Source organism: Lygodium microphyllum, unplaced genomic scaffold (genome assembly GCF_053477565.2).
Source record: "Lygodium microphyllum isolate KBCC unplaced genomic scaffold, Lygodium_microphyllum_v1.1.10 scaffold_465, whole genome shotgun sequence".
In the NCBI taxonomy this organism is placed as follows: domain Eukaryota; kingdom Viridiplantae; phylum Streptophyta; class Polypodiopsida; order Schizaeales; family Lygodiaceae; genus Lygodium; species Lygodium microphyllum.
Genome location: NW_028229919.1, coordinates 20,001 through 37,500, shown reverse-complemented (window position 1 = coordinate 37,500; position 17,500 = coordinate 20,001).

The window sequence follows — 17,500 nt, the reverse complement described above, 5'->3', positions numbered from 1 at the left end:
TCATAATCTTCGATGAGCACTCCATTCACGATATAGCTAGACACTCTAGCGCCTGATAAGCTCAATGGATGAGTGTTGGCCATGGTTTCGTTTATACTCGTCCATGCCATCTCGAGTTTTTCATATTGCCTCTCTGTATCTGGCCCGTAGGCCCCTTCTGGGTCTATCTGATGTGTGGCCGTTCGTTTAGGCTCCCGGCTCCAGGAGTCTTCACAGGGATCACCCTGATATATGTCCATTCGTTTATCCTCCCGGTACCAAGAGTCTTCACAGGGATCACCCTGATAGATGTCCATTCGTTTATCCTCCCGGTACCAGGAGTCTTCATAGGTTCCCTCTTGTAGGTGACATTGGCCTGACTCCTCATAACATATGGCCCTCTCTTCTTCTTCTTCATATCCTTCGCTCCAGCACCACTCCTGGTCCACTGGACTATCTGCATATTTTTCTGGATCTTCGGTTTCTGACTCGTCCCCACCTGACCCGACTATGGCCCCTGTCAGCTTGCCAATAAATTGGCCACGCGAGTTCGAATCCGGCAAGGCATACCTACAAAGCCCGAAATTTTCCTTGGGGGGGGGGGGGGGGGAGGGCGCCTCGCGACATGGCGTGTTGAGGGGGGGAGGGGGGGCCGAATTTTGGAGGGGGGGGGGGGGGGGGGGGGGGGGGGGGGGGGGGCGCCGAATTTTGAAGGTGGGGGGGGCCGAAATTTTGAGGGGGGGTGGGGGGGGGGGGGGGGGGGGGTTGGGGGGGGAGGGGGGGGGTTGGGGGGGGAGGGGGGGGCCGAATTTTTGAGGGGGGGGGGGGAGGGGGGCGGGTTGGTGTGTGTAGAGAGGGGCCGAATTTTGAAGGGGGGGGGGGGGAGGGGGGGGGGCGAATTTTTGAGGGGGGGTGGGGGAGGGGAGGGGTGGTGTGGTGTGTGTTGAGAGGGGGGGGGGAGGGGGGCAGAATTTTTGAGCGGGCGTCATGGTGGGTGGGTGGGTGTGCTAAGGGGAGGGGAGCACGTCGCATCGTCATGTCAACACACACCACACCACCCTTCCCCCCCCTCAAAAATCCCCCCCCCTCAACACACACCACACCACCCCTCCCCTTCACCCCCTCCAAATTTCGCCCCCCCCTCAAAACACACCACCCCCCCCCCCCCCCCCCCGCCCCCAAAAAATTCGCCCCCCCCCAACACACACCACCCCACCCCCCCCCCAAAAAATTCGGCCACCCCACTCAACACACACCACACCACACCACACCACCCCTCCCCCCCCCCCCAAAAAATTCGCCCCCCCCCCCCTCAATACACACCTCCCCACCCTTCCCCCCCCCCGCCCCCAACACACACCACCCCTCCTCCCCCCCCAAAAATTCGCCCCCCCCCTCAATACACACCTCCCCACCCTTCCCCCCCCCCCTCAACACACACCACACCACACCACACCACCCCTCCCCTTCCCCCCCTCCAAATTTCGCCCCCCCCTCAACACACACCACCCCACCCCTCCCCCCCCTCCAAATTTCGCCCCTTCTCCCCCCCAAAAATTCGCCCCCCCCCCCCCCTCAACACACACCACACCACACCAGCCCTCCCCCCCCCACCCCCCTCAACACACACCAACCCACACCACCCCTCCCCCCACCCAAAAATCCCCCCCCCCCTCAACACACACCCCCCCCCCCCCCCCAACACACACCACACCACCCCTCCCCCCCCCCTCAAAAATTCCCCCCCCCCCCCCTCAACACACAAAACACCACCCCTCCCCCCCCCCCTCAAAACACACCACACCACACCACCCCTCCCCCCCCCCTCCAAAATTTGCCCCCCCCCCTCAACACACACCACACCACACCACCCCTCCCCCCCCCTCCAAAATTCACCCCCCACCCCCCTCAACACACACCACCCCACACCTCCCCTCCCCCCCCCCCAAAAATTCCCCCCCCCCCCCCTCAACACACACCACCACATCCCCCCCCCTCAACACACACCACACCACCCCTCCCCCCCCCTCAAAAATCCCCCCCCCCCCAACACACAAAACACCACCCCTCCCCCCCCCCCTCAAAAATCCCCCCCCCCCAACACACACCACACCACACCACACCACACCTCCCCCCCCCCTCCAAATTTTGCCCCCCCCCCCCCAAAAAATTGGCCCCCCCCCTCAACACACACCACACCACACCACCCCTCCCCCCCCTCCAAAATTCGCCCCCCCCCCCCCTCAAAAATCCCCCCCCCACCTCAACACACACCACACCACACCACACCAACCCTCCCCTTCCCCCCTCCAAATTTCGCCTTCCCCTCAACACACACCACCCCACCCCTCCCCCCCCGCCAAAAATTCGCCCCTTCCCCCCCCAAAATTTCCCCCCCCCTCCTCAACACACACCACACCACACCACCCCACACGACGCCTCCCCCCCCTCAAAAATTCCCCCCCCCCTCAACACACACCACACCACACCACCCCTCCCCCCCCCTAAAAAATCCCCCCCCTCAACACACACCACACCACCCCTCCCCTTCCCCCCCTCCAAATTTCGCCCCCCCCTCAACACACACCACCCCACCCCTCCCCCCCCCCCGCCCCCAAAAAATTCGCCCCCCCGCCAACACACACCACCCCACCCCCCCCCCCCCCCCAAAAATTCGGCCACCCCCCTCAACACACACCACACCACACACCCCCTCCCCCCCCTCCAAAATTTGCCCCCCCCCCCCCCCCCCGCCCCCAACACAAACCACCCCTCCCCCCCCCAAAAATTCGCGCCCCCCCCCCTCAATACACACCTCCCCACCCCCCCCCCCCCTCAACAAACACCACACCACCCCTCCCTTCCCCTCAAAAATCCCCCCCCCCCCTCAACACACACCACACCATACCACCCCTCCCCCCCCCCCCCCAAAAAAATCCCCCCGCCGCCCCCCTCAACACACACCACCCCACCCCCCCCCCCCACAACACACACCACACAACCCCTCCCCCCCCCCTCAAAAATTCCCCGCCCCCCCCTCAACACACACCACACCACCCCTCCCCCCCCTCAAAAATCCCCCCCCCCTCAACACACACCACACCACACCACCCCTCCCCCCCCCCCTCAACACACACCACACCACCCCTCCCCCCCCCCCCAACACACACCACTCCACCTCCCCCCCTCAAAAAAATTCGGCCACCCCCCTCAACACACACCACACCACACCACCCCTCCCCCCCCCTCCAAAATTCGCCCCCCCCCCCCCCCCCTCAACACACACCACCCCACCCCCCCCCTCAACACACACCACACCACCCCTCCCCCCCAAAAAATTCGGCCACCCCCCTCAACACACACCACACCACACCACACCACCCCTCCCCCCCCCCAGAATTCGCCCCCCCCCCCCCTCAATACACACCTCCCCGCCCTTCCCCCCCCCCCCCGCCCCCAACACACACCACCCCTCCCCCCCCCCCCAAAAATTCGCCCCCCCCCTCAATACACACCTCCCCACCCTTCCCCCCCCCCCTCAACACACACCACACCACACCACACCACCCCTCCCCTTCCCCCCCTCCAAAATTCGCCCCCCCCTCAACACACACCACCCCACCCCTCCCCCCCCTCCAAATTTCGCCCCTTCTCCCCCCCAAAAATTCGCCCCCCCCTCCCTCAACACACACCACACCACACCACCCCTCCCCCCCCACCCCCCTCAACACACACCACACCACACCACCCCTCCCCCCCCCTCCAAAATTCGCCCCCCCCCCCCCCCCCCTCAACACACACCACCCCACCCCCCCCTCAATACACACCACACCACCCCTCCCCCCCCCCTCAAAAATCCCCCCCCCCTCAACACACACCACACCACACCACCCCTCCCCTTCCCCCCCTCGAAATTTCGCCCCCCCCTCAACACACACCACCCCACCCCTCCCCCCCCCGCCCCAAAAATTCGCCCCCCCCCCCTCAACACACACCACACCACACCACCGCTCCCCCCCCCCTCCAAAATTCGCCCCCCCCCACAAAAATTTCCCACCCCTCCCCCCTCAACACACACCACCCCACCCCCCCCCCCCCCCAACACACACCACACCACCCCTCCCCCCCCCCCCCTCAACACACACCACACCACACCACCCCTCCCCCCCCCCCAAAAAATTCGCCCCCCCACCCCTCAATACACACCTCCCCACCCTTCCCCCCCCCCCTCAACACACACCACACCACACCACATCACCCCTCCCCTTACCCCCCTCCAAATTTCGCCCCCCCCTCAACACACACCACCCCACCCCTCCCCCCCCCCTCAAAATTTCGCCCCTTCTCCCCCCCAAAAATTCGCCCCCCCCTCCCTCAACACACACCACACCACACCACCCCTCCCCCCCCACCCCCCTCAACACACACCACCCCACACCACCCCTCCCCCCCCCCCAAAAATCCCCCCCCCCAACACACACCACCCCCCCCCCCCAACACACACCTCACCACCCCTCCCCCCCCTCAAAAATCCCCCCCCCCCCCCTCAACACACAAAACACCACCCCTCCCCCCCCCCCTCAAAACACACCACACCACACCACCCCTCCCCCCCCCCTCCAAATTTTGCCCCCCCCTCAACACACACCACACCACACCACCCCTCCCCCCCCCTCCAAAATTCGCCCCCCACCCCCCTCAACACACACCACCCCACACCTCCCCTCCCCCCCCCCAAAAATTTCCCCCCCCCCCCCCAACACACCACCACATCCCCCCCCCCCTCAACACACACCACACCACCCCTCCCCCCCCCCTCAAAAATCCCCCCCCCCCCTCAACACACAAAACACCACCCCTCCCCCCCCCCCTCAAAAATCCCCCCCCCCTCCAAAATTCGCCCCCCCCAGCCCTCAAAAATCCCCCCCCCCCCTCAACACACACCACACCACACCACACCAACCCTCCCCTTCCCCCCTCCAAATTTCGCCTTCCCCTCAACACACACCACCCCACCCCCCCCCCCCCCCCCCCAAAAATTCGCCCCCCCCCGTCCAAATTTCGCCCCTTCCCTCCCCAAAAATTCGCCCCCCCCCCTCAACATACACCACCCCACACCACGCCTCCCCCCCCTCAAAAAACCCCCCCCCCCCCCCAACACACACCACACCACACCACCCCTCCCCCTCCCTCAAAAATCCCCCCCCCTCAACACACACCACACCACCCCTCCCCTTCCCCCCCTCCAAATTTCGCCCCCCCCTCAACACACACCACCCCACCCCTCCCCCCCCCCCGCCCCCAAAAAATTCGCCCCCCCCCCCAAAAATTCGGCCACCCCCCTCAACACACACCACACCACACACCCCCTCCCCCCCTCCAAAATTCCCCCCGCCCCCAACACAAACCACCCCTCCCACCCCCACCCAAAAATTCGCGCCCCCCCCCCCTCAATACACACCTCCCCACCCCCCCCCGCCAACAGACACCACACCACCCCTCCCCGCCCCCTCAAAAATCCCCCCCTCCCCCCCCCCCTCAACACACACCACACCACCCCTCTCCCCCCCCCAACACACACCACCCCACCCCCCCCCCCAACACACACCACACAACCCCTCCCCCCCCCTCAAAAATTCCCCGCCCCCCCCTCAACACACACCACACCACCCCTCCCCCCCCCCTCAAAAATCCCCCCCCCCCCCCTCAACACACACCACACCACACCACCCCTCCCCCCCCCCCCTCCAAATTTTGCCCCCCCCCCCCCCCCCCAAAAATTGGCCCCCCCCCTCAACACACACCACACCACACCACCCCTCCCCCCCCCTCCAAAATTCGCCCCCCCCCCCCTCAACACACACCACCCCACCCCCCCCCTCAACACACACCACACCACCCCTCCCCCCCCCCCTCAACACACACCACACCACCCCTCCCCTTCCCCCCCTCGAAATTTCACCCTCCCCTCAACACACACCACCCCACCCCTCCCCCCCGCCCCAAAAATTCGCCCCCCCCTCCAAATTTCGCCCCTCCCCCCCCCAAAAATTCGCCCCCCCCCTCAACACACACCACACCACACCACCGCTCCCCCCCCCCCTCCAAAATTCGCCCCCCCCCCCAGAAATTTCCCACCCCTCCCCCCTCAACACACACCACCCCCCCCCCCCAACACACACCACACCACCCCTCCCCCCCCCCCCCCGCCCCCAAAAAATTCGCCCCCCCCCCCCCCCCCGCCAACACACACCACTCCACCCCCCCCCCCAAAAAAATTCGGCCACCCCCCTCAACACACACCACACCACACAACACCACCCCTCCCCTTCCCCCCCTCCAAATTTCACCTTCCCCTCAACACACACCACCCCACCCCTCCCCCCCCCCCAAAAATTCGCCCCCCCCGTCCAAATTTCGCCCCTTCCCCCCCCAAAAATTGGCCCCCCCCCTCAACACACACCACGCCACACCACCCCTCCCCCCCCCCCCCCTCAACACACACCACACCACCCCTCCCCTTCCCCCCCTCCAAATTTCGCCCCCCCCTCAACACACACCACCCCTCCAAATTTTGCCCCCCCCTCAACACACACCACACCACACCACCCCTCCCCCCCCTCCAAAATTCGCCCCCCACCCCCCTCAACACACACCACCCCACACCTCCCCTCCCCCCCCCCAAAAATTTCCCCCCCCCCCCCCAACACACCACCACATCCCCCCCCCCCTCAACACACACCACACCACCCCTCCCCCCCCCTCAAAAATCCCCCCCCCCCCCTCAACACACAAAACACCACCCCTCTCCCCCCCCCCTCAAAAATCCCCCCCCCCTCCAAAATTCGCCCCCCCCAGCCCTCAAAAATCCCCCCCCCCCTCAACACACACCACACCACACCACACCAACCCTCCCCTTCCCCCCTCCAAATTTCGCCTTCCCCTCAACACACACCACCCCACCCCTCCCCCCCCCTCCCAAAAATTCGCCCCCCCCCGTCCAAATTTCGCCCCTTCCCTCCCCAAAAATTCGCCCCCCCCCCCTCAACATACACCACCCCACACCACGCCTCCCCCCCCTCAAAAATTCCCCCCCCCCCCCTCAACACACACCACACCACACCACCCCTCCCCCTCCCTCAAAAATCCCCCCCCCTCAACACACACCACACCACCCCTCCCCTTTCCCCCCTCCAAATTTCGCCCCCCCCTCAACACACACCACCCCACCCCTCCCCCCCCCGCCCCCAAAAAATTCGCCCCCCCCCCCAAAAATTCGGCCACCCCCCTCAACACACACCACACCACACACCCCCTCCCCCCCTCCAAAATTCCCCCCGCCCCCAACACAAACCACCCCTCCCACCCCCACCCAAAAATTCGCGCCCCCCCCCCTCAATACACACCTCCCCACCCCCCCCCGCCAACAGACACCACACCACCCCTCCCCGCCCCCTCAAAAATCCCCCCCTCCCCCCCCCCCTCAACACACACCACACCACCCCTCTCCCCCCCCCAACACACACCACCCCACCCCCCCCCCCAACACACACCACACAACCCCTCCCCCCCCCTCAAAAATTCCCCGCCCCCCCCTCAACACACACCACACCACCCCTCCCCCCCCCCCTCAAAAATCCCCCCCCCCCCTCAACACACACCACACCACACCACCCCTCCCCCCCCCCCCCCTCCAAATTTTGCCCCCCCCCCCCCCCCCAAAAATTGGCCCCCCCCCTCAACACACACCACACCACACCACCCCTCCCCCCCCTCCAAAATTCGCCCCCCCCCCCCTCAACACACACCACCCCACCCCCCCCCCTCAACACACACCACACCACCCCTCCCCCCCCCCTCAACACACACCACACCACCCCTCCCCTTCCCCCCCTCGAAATTTCGCCCTCCCCTCAACACACACCACCCCACCCCTCCCCCCCGCCCCAAAAATTCGCCCCCCCCTCCAAATTTCGCCCCTCCCCCCCCCCAAAAATTCGCCCCCCCCCTCAACACACACCACACCACACCACCGCTCCCCCCCCCCCCTCCAAAATTCGCCCCCCCCCCCAGAAATTTCCCACCCCTCCCCCCTCAACACACACCACCCCACCCCCCCCCCCCCAACACACACCACACCACCCCCCCCCCCCCCCCCCCCCCGCCCCCAAAAAATTCGCCCCCCCCCCCCCCCCGCCAACACACACCACTCCACCCCCCCCCCCAAAAAAATTCGGCCACCCCCCTCAACACACACCACACCACACAACACCACCCCTCCCCTTCCCCCCCTCCAAATTTCACCTTCCCCTCAACACACACCACCCCACCCCTCCCCCCCCCCCCAAAAATTCGCCCCCCCGTCCAAATTTCGCCCCTTCCCCCCCCAAAAATTGGCCCCCCCCCTCAACACACACCACGCCACACCACCCCTCCCCCCCCCCCCCTCAACACACACCACACCACCCCTCCCCTTCCCCCCCTCCAAATTTCGCCCCCCCCTCAACACACACCACCCCTCCAAATTTTGCCCCCCCCTCAACACACACCACACCACACCACCCCTCCCCCCCCCTCCAAAATTCGCCCCCCACCCCCCTCAACACACACCACCCCACACCTCCCCTCCCCCCCCCCAAAAATTTCCCCCCCCCCCCCCAACACACCACCACATCCCCCCCCCCCTCAACACACACCACACCACCCCTCCCCCCCCCTCAAAAATCCCCCCCCCCCCCTCAACACACAAAACACCACCCCTCCCCCCCCCCCCTCAAAAATCCCCCCCCCCTCCAAAATTCGCCCCCCCCAGCCCTCAAAAATCCCCCCCCCCCCTCAACACACACCACACCACACCACACCAACCCTCCCCTTCCCCCCTCCAAATTTCGCCTTCCCCTCAACACACACCACCCCACCCCTCCCCCCCCCCCCCCCAAAAATTCGCCCCCCCCCGTCCAAATTTCGCCCCTTCCCTCCCCAAAAATTCGCCCCCCCCCCCTCAACATACACCACCCCACACCACGCCTCCCCCCCCTCAAAAATTCCCCCCCCCCCCCTCAACACACACCACACCACACCACCCCTCCCCCTCCCTCAAAAATCCCCCCCCCCTCAACACACACCACACCACCCCTCCCCTTCCCCCCCTCCAAATTTCGCCCCCCCCTCAACACACACCACCCCACCCCTCCCCCCCCCCCGCCCCCAAAAAATTCGCCCCCCCCCCCCAAAAATTCGGCCACCCCCCTCAACACACACCACACCACACACCCCCTCCCCCCCTCCAAAATTCCCCCCGCCCCCAACACAAACCACCCCTCCCACCCCCACCCAAAAATTCGCGCCCCCCCCCCTCAATACACACCTCCCCACCCCCCCCCGCCAACAGACACCACACCACCCCTCCCCGCCCCCTCAAAAATCCCCCCCTCCCCCCCCCCCTCAACACACACCACACCACCCCTCTCCCCCCCCCAACACACACCACCCCACCCCCCCCCCCCAACACACACCACACAACCCCTCCCCCCCCCCTCAAAAATTCCCCGCCCCCCCCTCAACACACACCACACCACCCCTCCCCCCCCCCTCAAAAATCCCCCCCCCCCCCCTCAACACACACCACACCACACCACCCCTCCCCCCCCCCCCCCTCCAAATTTTGCCCCCCCCCCCCCCCCCAAAAATTGGCCCCCCCCCTCAACACACACCACACCACACCACCCCTCCCCCCCCCTCCAAAATTCGCCCCCCCCCCCCCTCAACACACACCACCCCACCCCCCCCCTCAACACACACCACACCACCCCTCCCCCCCCCCTCAACACACACCACACCACCCCTCCCCTTCCCCCCCTCGAAATTTCGCCCTCCCCTCAACACACACCACCCCACCCCTCCCCCCCGCCCCAAAAATTCGCCCCCCCCTCCAAATTTCGCCCCTCCCCCCCCCAAAAATTCGCCCCCCCCCTCAACACACACCACACCACACCACCGCTCCCCCCCCCCCTCCAAAATTCGCCCCCCCCCCCCAGAAATTTCCCACCCCTCCCCCCTCAACACACACCACCCCACCCCCCCCCCCCAACACACACCACACCACCCCTCCCCCCCCCCCCCCCGCCCCCAAAAAATTCGCCCCCCCCCCCCCCGCCAACACACACCACTCCACCCCCCCCCCCCAAAAAAATTCGGCCACCCCCCTCAACACACACCACACCACACAACACCACCCCTCCCCTTCCCCCCCTCCAAATTTCACCTTCCCCTCAACACACACCACCCCACCCCTCCCCCCCCCCCAAAAATTCGCCCCCCCCGTCCAAATTTCGCCCCTTCCCCCCCCAAAAATTGGCCCCCCCCCTCAACACACACCACGCCACACCACCCCTCCCCCCCCCCCCCTCAACACACACCACACCACCCCTCCCCTTCCCCCCCTCCAAATTTCGCCCCCCCCTCAACACACACCACCCCTCCAAATTTTGCCCCCCCCTCAACACACACCACACCACACCACCCCTCCCCCCCCTCCAAAATTCGCCCCCCACCCCCCTCAACACACACCACCCCACACCTCCCCTCCCCCCCCCCAAAAATTTCCCCCCCCCCCCCCCAACACACCACCACATCCCCCCCCCCCTCAACACACACCACACCACCCCTCCCCCCCCCCTCAAAAATCCCCCCCCCCCCCTCAACACACAAAACACCACCCCTCTCCCCCCCCCCCTCAAAAATCCCCCCCCCCTCCAAAATTCGCCCCCCCCAGCCCTCAAAAATCCCCCCCCCCCCTCAACACACACCACACCACACCACACCAACCCTCCCCTTCCCCCCTCCAAATTTCGCCTTCCCCTCAACACACACCACCCCACCCCTCCCCCCCCCCCCCAAAAATTCGCCCCCCCCCGTCCAAATTTCGCCCCTTCCCTCCCCAAAAATTCGCCCCCCCCCTCAACATACACCACCCCACACCACGCCTCCCCCCCCTCAAAAATTCCCCCCCCCCCCCCTCAACACACACCACACCACACCACCCCTCCCCCTCCCTCAAAAATCCCCCCCCCCTCAACACACACCACACCACCCCTCCCCTTCCCCCCCTCCAAATTTCGCCCCCCCCTCAACACACACCACCCCACCCCTCCCCCCCCCCGCCCCCAAAAAATTCGCCCCCCCCCCCCAAAAATTCGGCCACCCCCCTCAACACACACCACACCACACACCCCCTCCCCCCCTCCAAAATTCCCCCCGCCCCCAACACAAACCACCCCTCCCACCCCCACCCAAAAATTCGCGCCCCCCCCCCTCAATACACACCTCCCCACCCCCCCCCGCCAACAGACACCACACCACCCCTCCCCGCCCCCTCAAAAATCCCCCCCTCCCCCCCCCCCCTCAACACACACCACACCACCCCTCTCCCCCCCCCAACACACACCACCCCACCCCCCCCCCCCAACACACACCACACAACCCCTCCCCCCCCCTCAAAAATTCCCCGCCCCCCCCTCAACACACACCACACCACCCCTCCCCCCCCCTCAAAAATCCCCCCCCCCCCCTCAACACACACCACACCACACCACCCCTCCCCCCCCCCCCTCCAAATTTTGCCCCCCCCCCCCCCCCCCCAAAAATTGGCCCCCCCCCTCAACACACACCACACCACACCACCCCTCCCCCCCCCTCCAAAATTCGCCCCCCCCCCCCTCAACACACACCACCCCACCCCCCCCCTCAACACACACCACACCACCCCTCCCCCCCCCCTCAACACACACCACACCACCCCTCCCCTTCCCCCCCTCGAAATTTCGCCCTCCCCTCAACACACACCACCCCACCCCTCCCCCCCGCCCCAAAAATTCGCCCCCCCCTCCAAATTTCGCCCCTCCCCCCCCCCAAAAATTCGCCCCCCCCCTCAACACACACCACACCACACCACCGCTCCCCCCCCCCCTCCAAAATTCGCCCCCCCCCCCCAGAAATTTCCCACCCCTCCCCCCTCAACACACACCACCCCACCCCCCCCCCCCCCAACACACACCACACCACCCCTCCCCCCCCCCCCCCCGCCCCCAAAAAATTCGCCCCCCCCCCCCCCCGCCAACACACACCACTCCACCCCCCCCCCCAAAAAAATTCGGCCACCCCCCTCAACACACACCACACCACACAACACCACCCCTCCCCTTCCCCCCCTCCAAATTTCACCTTCCCCTCAACACACACCACCCCACCCCTCCCCCCCCCCCCAAAAATTCGCCCCCCCGTCCAAATTTCGCCCCTTCCCCCCCCAAAAATTGGCCCCCCCCCTCAACACACACCACGCCACACCACCCCTCCCCCCCCCCCCCTCAACACACACCACACCACCCCTCCCCTTCCCCCCCTCCAAATTTCGCCCCCCCCTCAACACACACCACCCCTCCAAATTTTGCCCCCCCCTCAACACACACCACACCACACCACCCCTCCCCCCCCCTCCAAAATTCGCCCCCCACCCCCCTCAACACACACCACCCCACACCTCCCCTCCCCCCCCCCAAAAATTTCCCCCCCCCCCCCCCAACACACCACCACATCCCCCCCCCCCTCAACACACACCACACCACCCCTCCCCCCCCCCTCAAAAATCCCCCCCCCCCCCCTCAACACACAAAACACCACCCCTCCCCCCCCCCCCTCAAAAATCCCCCCCCCCTCCAAAATTCGCCCCCCCCAGCCCTCAAAAATCCCCCCCCCCCCTCAACACACACCACACCACACCACACCAACCCTCCCCTTCCCCCCTCCAAATTTCGCCTTCCCCTCAACACACACCACCCCACCCCTCCCCCCCCCCCCCCAAAAATTCGCCCCCCCCCCGTCCAAATTTCGCCCCTTCCCTCCCCAAAAATTCGCCCCCCCCCCTCAACATACACCACCCCACACCACGCCTCCCCCCCCCAAAAATTCCCCCCCCCCCCCTCAACACACACCACACCACACCACCCCTCCCCCTCCCTCAAAAATCCCCCCCCCTCAACACACACCACACCACCCCTCCCCTTCCCCCCCTCCAAATTTCGTCCCCCCCTCAACACACACCACCCCACCCCTCCCCCCCCCCCGCCCCCAAAAAATTCGCCCCCCCCCCAAAAAATTCGGCCACCCCCCTCAACACACACCACACCACACACCCCCTCCCCCCCTCCAAAATTCCCCCCGCCCCCAACACAAACCACCCCTCCCACCCCCACCCAAAAATTCGCGCCCCCCCCCCCTCAATACACACCTCCCCACCCCCCCCCGCCAACAGACACCACACCACCCCTCCCCGCCCCCTCAAAAATCCCCCCCTCCCCCCCCCTCAACACACACCACACCACCCCTCTCCCCCCCCCAACACACACCACCCCACCCCCCCCCCCAACACACACCACACAACCCCTCCCCCCCCCCTCAAAAATTCCCCGCCCCCCCCTCAACACACACCACACCACCCCTCCCCCCCCCCTCAAAAATCCCCCCCCCCCCCCTCAACACACACCACACCACACCACCCCTCCCCCCCCCCCCCTCCAAATTTTGCCCCCCCCCCCCCCCCCCAAAAATTGGCCCCCCCCCTCAACACACACCACACCACACCACCCCTCCCCCCCCCTCCAAAATTCGCCCCCCCCCCCCTCAACACACACCACCCCACCCCCCCCCTCAACACACACCACACCACCCCTCCCCCCCCCCTCAACACACACCACACCACCCCTCCCCTTCCCCCCCTCGAAATTTCGCCCTCCCCTCAACACACACCACCCCACCCCTCCCCCCCGCCCCAAAAATTCGCCCCCCCCTCCAAATTTTGCCCCTCCCCCCCCCAAAAATTCGCCCCCCCCCTCAACACACACCACACCACACCACCGCTCCCCCCCCCCTCCAAAATTCGCCCCCCCCCCCCAGAAATTTCCCACCCCTCCCCCCTCAACACATACCACCCCACCCCCCCCCCCCCAACACACACCACACCACCCCCCCCCCCCCCCCCCGCCCCCAAAAAATTCGCCCCCCCCCCCCCCCCGCCAACACACACCACTCCACCCCCCCCCCCAAAAAAATTCGGCCACCCCCCTCAACACACACCACACCACACAACACCACCCCTCCCCTTCCCCCCCTCCAAATTTCACCTTCCCCTCAACACACACCACCCCACCCCTCCCCCCCCCCCAAAAATTCGCCCCCCCCGTCCAAATTTCGCCCCTTCCCCCCCCCAAAAATTGGCCCCCCCCCTCAACACACACCACGCCACACCACCCCTCCCCCCCCCCCCCCTCAACACACACCACACCACCCCTCCCCTTCCCCCCCTCCAAATTTCGCCCCCCCCTCAACACACACCACCCCACCCCTCCCCTGCCCCCGCCCCCAAAAAATTCGCCCCCCCCCAACACACACCACCCCACCCCCCCCCCCCCAAAAATTCGGCCACCCCCCTGAACACACACCACACCACACCACCCCTCCCCCCCCCTCCAAAATTTGCCCCCCCACCCCCCGGCCCCAACACACACCACCCCTCCCCCCCCCCCCAAAAATTCGCCCCCCCCCCTCAATACACACCTCCCCACCCTTTCCCACCCCCCCCCTCAACACACACCACACCACCCCTCCCCCCCCTCTCAAAAATCCCCCCCCCCCTCAACACACACCACACCACCCCTCCCCTTCCCCCCCTCCGAATTTCGCCCACCCCTCAACACACATTACCCCACCCCCCCCCCCCCCCCCCAAAAAATTCGCCCCCCCCCCCCCTCAACACACACCACCCCACACCACACCACCCCTCCCCCCCCCCAAAAAAATCCCCCCCCCCCCCGCCCTCAACACACACCACCCCCCCCCCCCCTCAACACACACCACACCACACCACCCCTCCCCCCCCCCCTCAAAAATCCCCCCCCCCTCAACACACACCACACCACACCACACCACACCATCCCTCCCCTTCCCCCCCTCGAAATTTCGCCCCCGCCTCAACACACACCACCCCACCCCTCCCCCCCCGCCCCAAAAATTCGCCCCCCCCTCCAAATTTCGCCCCTTCCCCCCTCGTCACTCCCCCACCCAACCCAACCCCACATCACCCCCACGACACGGCACACCCCCCCACCCCACCGCACCCCCCCACGACGCCCCCCCCCGCACCCCACCTCGAAAAACCCCGCTCCCTCCACGCCACACCACAAATGCCTCCAAAAACCCCGCTCGACCCACCCCACCCCGCGTCACCCCCCCACGACATGGCGCACCCCCCACCCAACCGCACCCCCCAACGACGCCGCCCCGCACCCCACCTCGAAAAACCCCGCTCCCTCCATACCACCCCACCACGCCTCCGAAAACCCCGCTCGACCCACCCCACCTCGCGTCAGCCCCCCAGGACACGGCACACCCCCCACACCCCACCGCACCCCCCCACGACGCGGCGCATATCCCCCCCCCCCCCGCACCCCACCTCGAAAAACCCCACTCGACCCACCCAACCCCGCGTCACCCCCCCACGACACGGCACACCCCCCCACCCCACCGCACCCCCCCACGACGCCCCCCCCCGCACCCCACCTCGAAAAACCCCGCACCATCCACGCCACACCACCACGCCTCCGAAAACCCCGCTCGACCCACCCCACCCCGCGTCTCCCCCCCACGACACCGCGCACCCCCCACCCCACCGCACCCCCCAACGACGACGCCCCGCACCCCACCTCGAAAAACCCCGCTCCCTCTATACCACCCCACCACGCCTCCGAAAACCCCGCTCGACCCACCCCACCTCGCGTCAGCCCCCCACGACACGGCACACCCCCCACACCCCACCGCACCCCCCCACGACGCGGCGCATATCCCCCCCCCCGCACCCCACCTCGAAAAACCCCACTCGGCCCACCCAACCCCGCGTCACTCCCCCAGGACACGGCGCACCCCCCCACCCCACCGCACCCCCCCATGATGCGGCGCATATCCCCCCCCCGCCCCCGCACCCCACCTCAAAAAACCCCGCTCGACCCACCCCACCCCGCGTCACCCCCCCACGACACGGCGCACCCCCCCACCCCACCGCACCCCCCCACGACGCCCCCCCCGCACCCCACCTCGAAAAACCCCGCTCCCTCCACGCCACACCACCACGCCTCCGAAAACCCCGCTCGACCCACCCCACCCCGCGTCTCCTCCCCACGACACGGCGCACCCCCCCACGACGCCCCCCCGCACCCCACCTCGAAAAACCGCGCTCCCTCCACAGCACCCCACCTCTCCTCCAAAAACCCCGCTCGACCACCCCCACCCCGCGTCACCCCCCACGATGCCCCCCCGCACCCCACCTCGAAAAACCCCGCTCCCTCCACAGCACCCCACCTCTCCTCCAAAAACCCCGCTTGACCACCCCAACCCCGCATCACTCCCCCACGACACGGCGCACCCCCCCACCCCACCCCACCTCGAAAAACCCCGCGTCACCCCCCACGACGCCCCCCCGCACCCCACCTCGAAAAACCCCACTCCCTCCATAGCACCCCACCTCTCCTCCAAAAACCCCGCTTGACCACCCCAACCCCGCCTCACTCCCCCATGACACGGCGCACCCCCCCACGATGCCCCCCCCGCACCCCACCTCGAAAAACCCCGCTCCCTCCACACCACCCCGCCACGCCTCCAAGAAACCGCGCTCGACCCACCCCACCCCGCGTCACGGCGCACCCCCCCACCCCACCGCACCCCCCACGACGGCCCCCCCCGCACCCCACCTCGAAAAACCCCGCTCCCTCCACGCCACACCACCACGCCTCCGAAAACCCCGCTCGACCCACCCCACCCCGCGTCTCCCCCCCACGACACGGCGCACCCCCCCACGACGCCCCCCCGCACCCCACCTCGAAAAACCGCGCTCCCTCCACAGCACCCCACCTCTCCTCCAAAAACCCCGCTCGACCACCCCCACCCTGCGTCACCCCCCACCACGCCCCCCCGCACCCCACCTCGAAAAACCCCGCTCCCTCCACAGCACCCCACCTCTCCTCCAAAAACCCCGCTTGACCACCCCAACCCCGCGTCACTCCCCCACGACACGGCGCACCCCCCCACCCCACCCCACCTCGAAAAACCCCGCGTCACCCCCCACGACGCCCCCCCGCACCCCACCTCGAAAAACCCCGCTCCCTCCATAGCACCCCACCTCTCCTCCAAAAACCCCGCTTGACCACCCCAACCCCGCGTCACTCCCCCATGACACGGCGCACCCCCCCACGACGCCCCCCCCGCACCCCACCTCGAAAAACCCCGCTCCCTCCACACCACCCCGCCACGCCTCCAAAAAACCGCGCTCGACCCACCCCACCCCGCGTCACGGCGCACCCCCCACCCCACCGCACCCCCCCACGCCCCCCCCCCCACCCCACCTCGAAAAACCGCGCTCCATCCACAGCACCCCAGCTCTCCTCCAAAAACCCCACTCGACCAACCCCACCCCGCG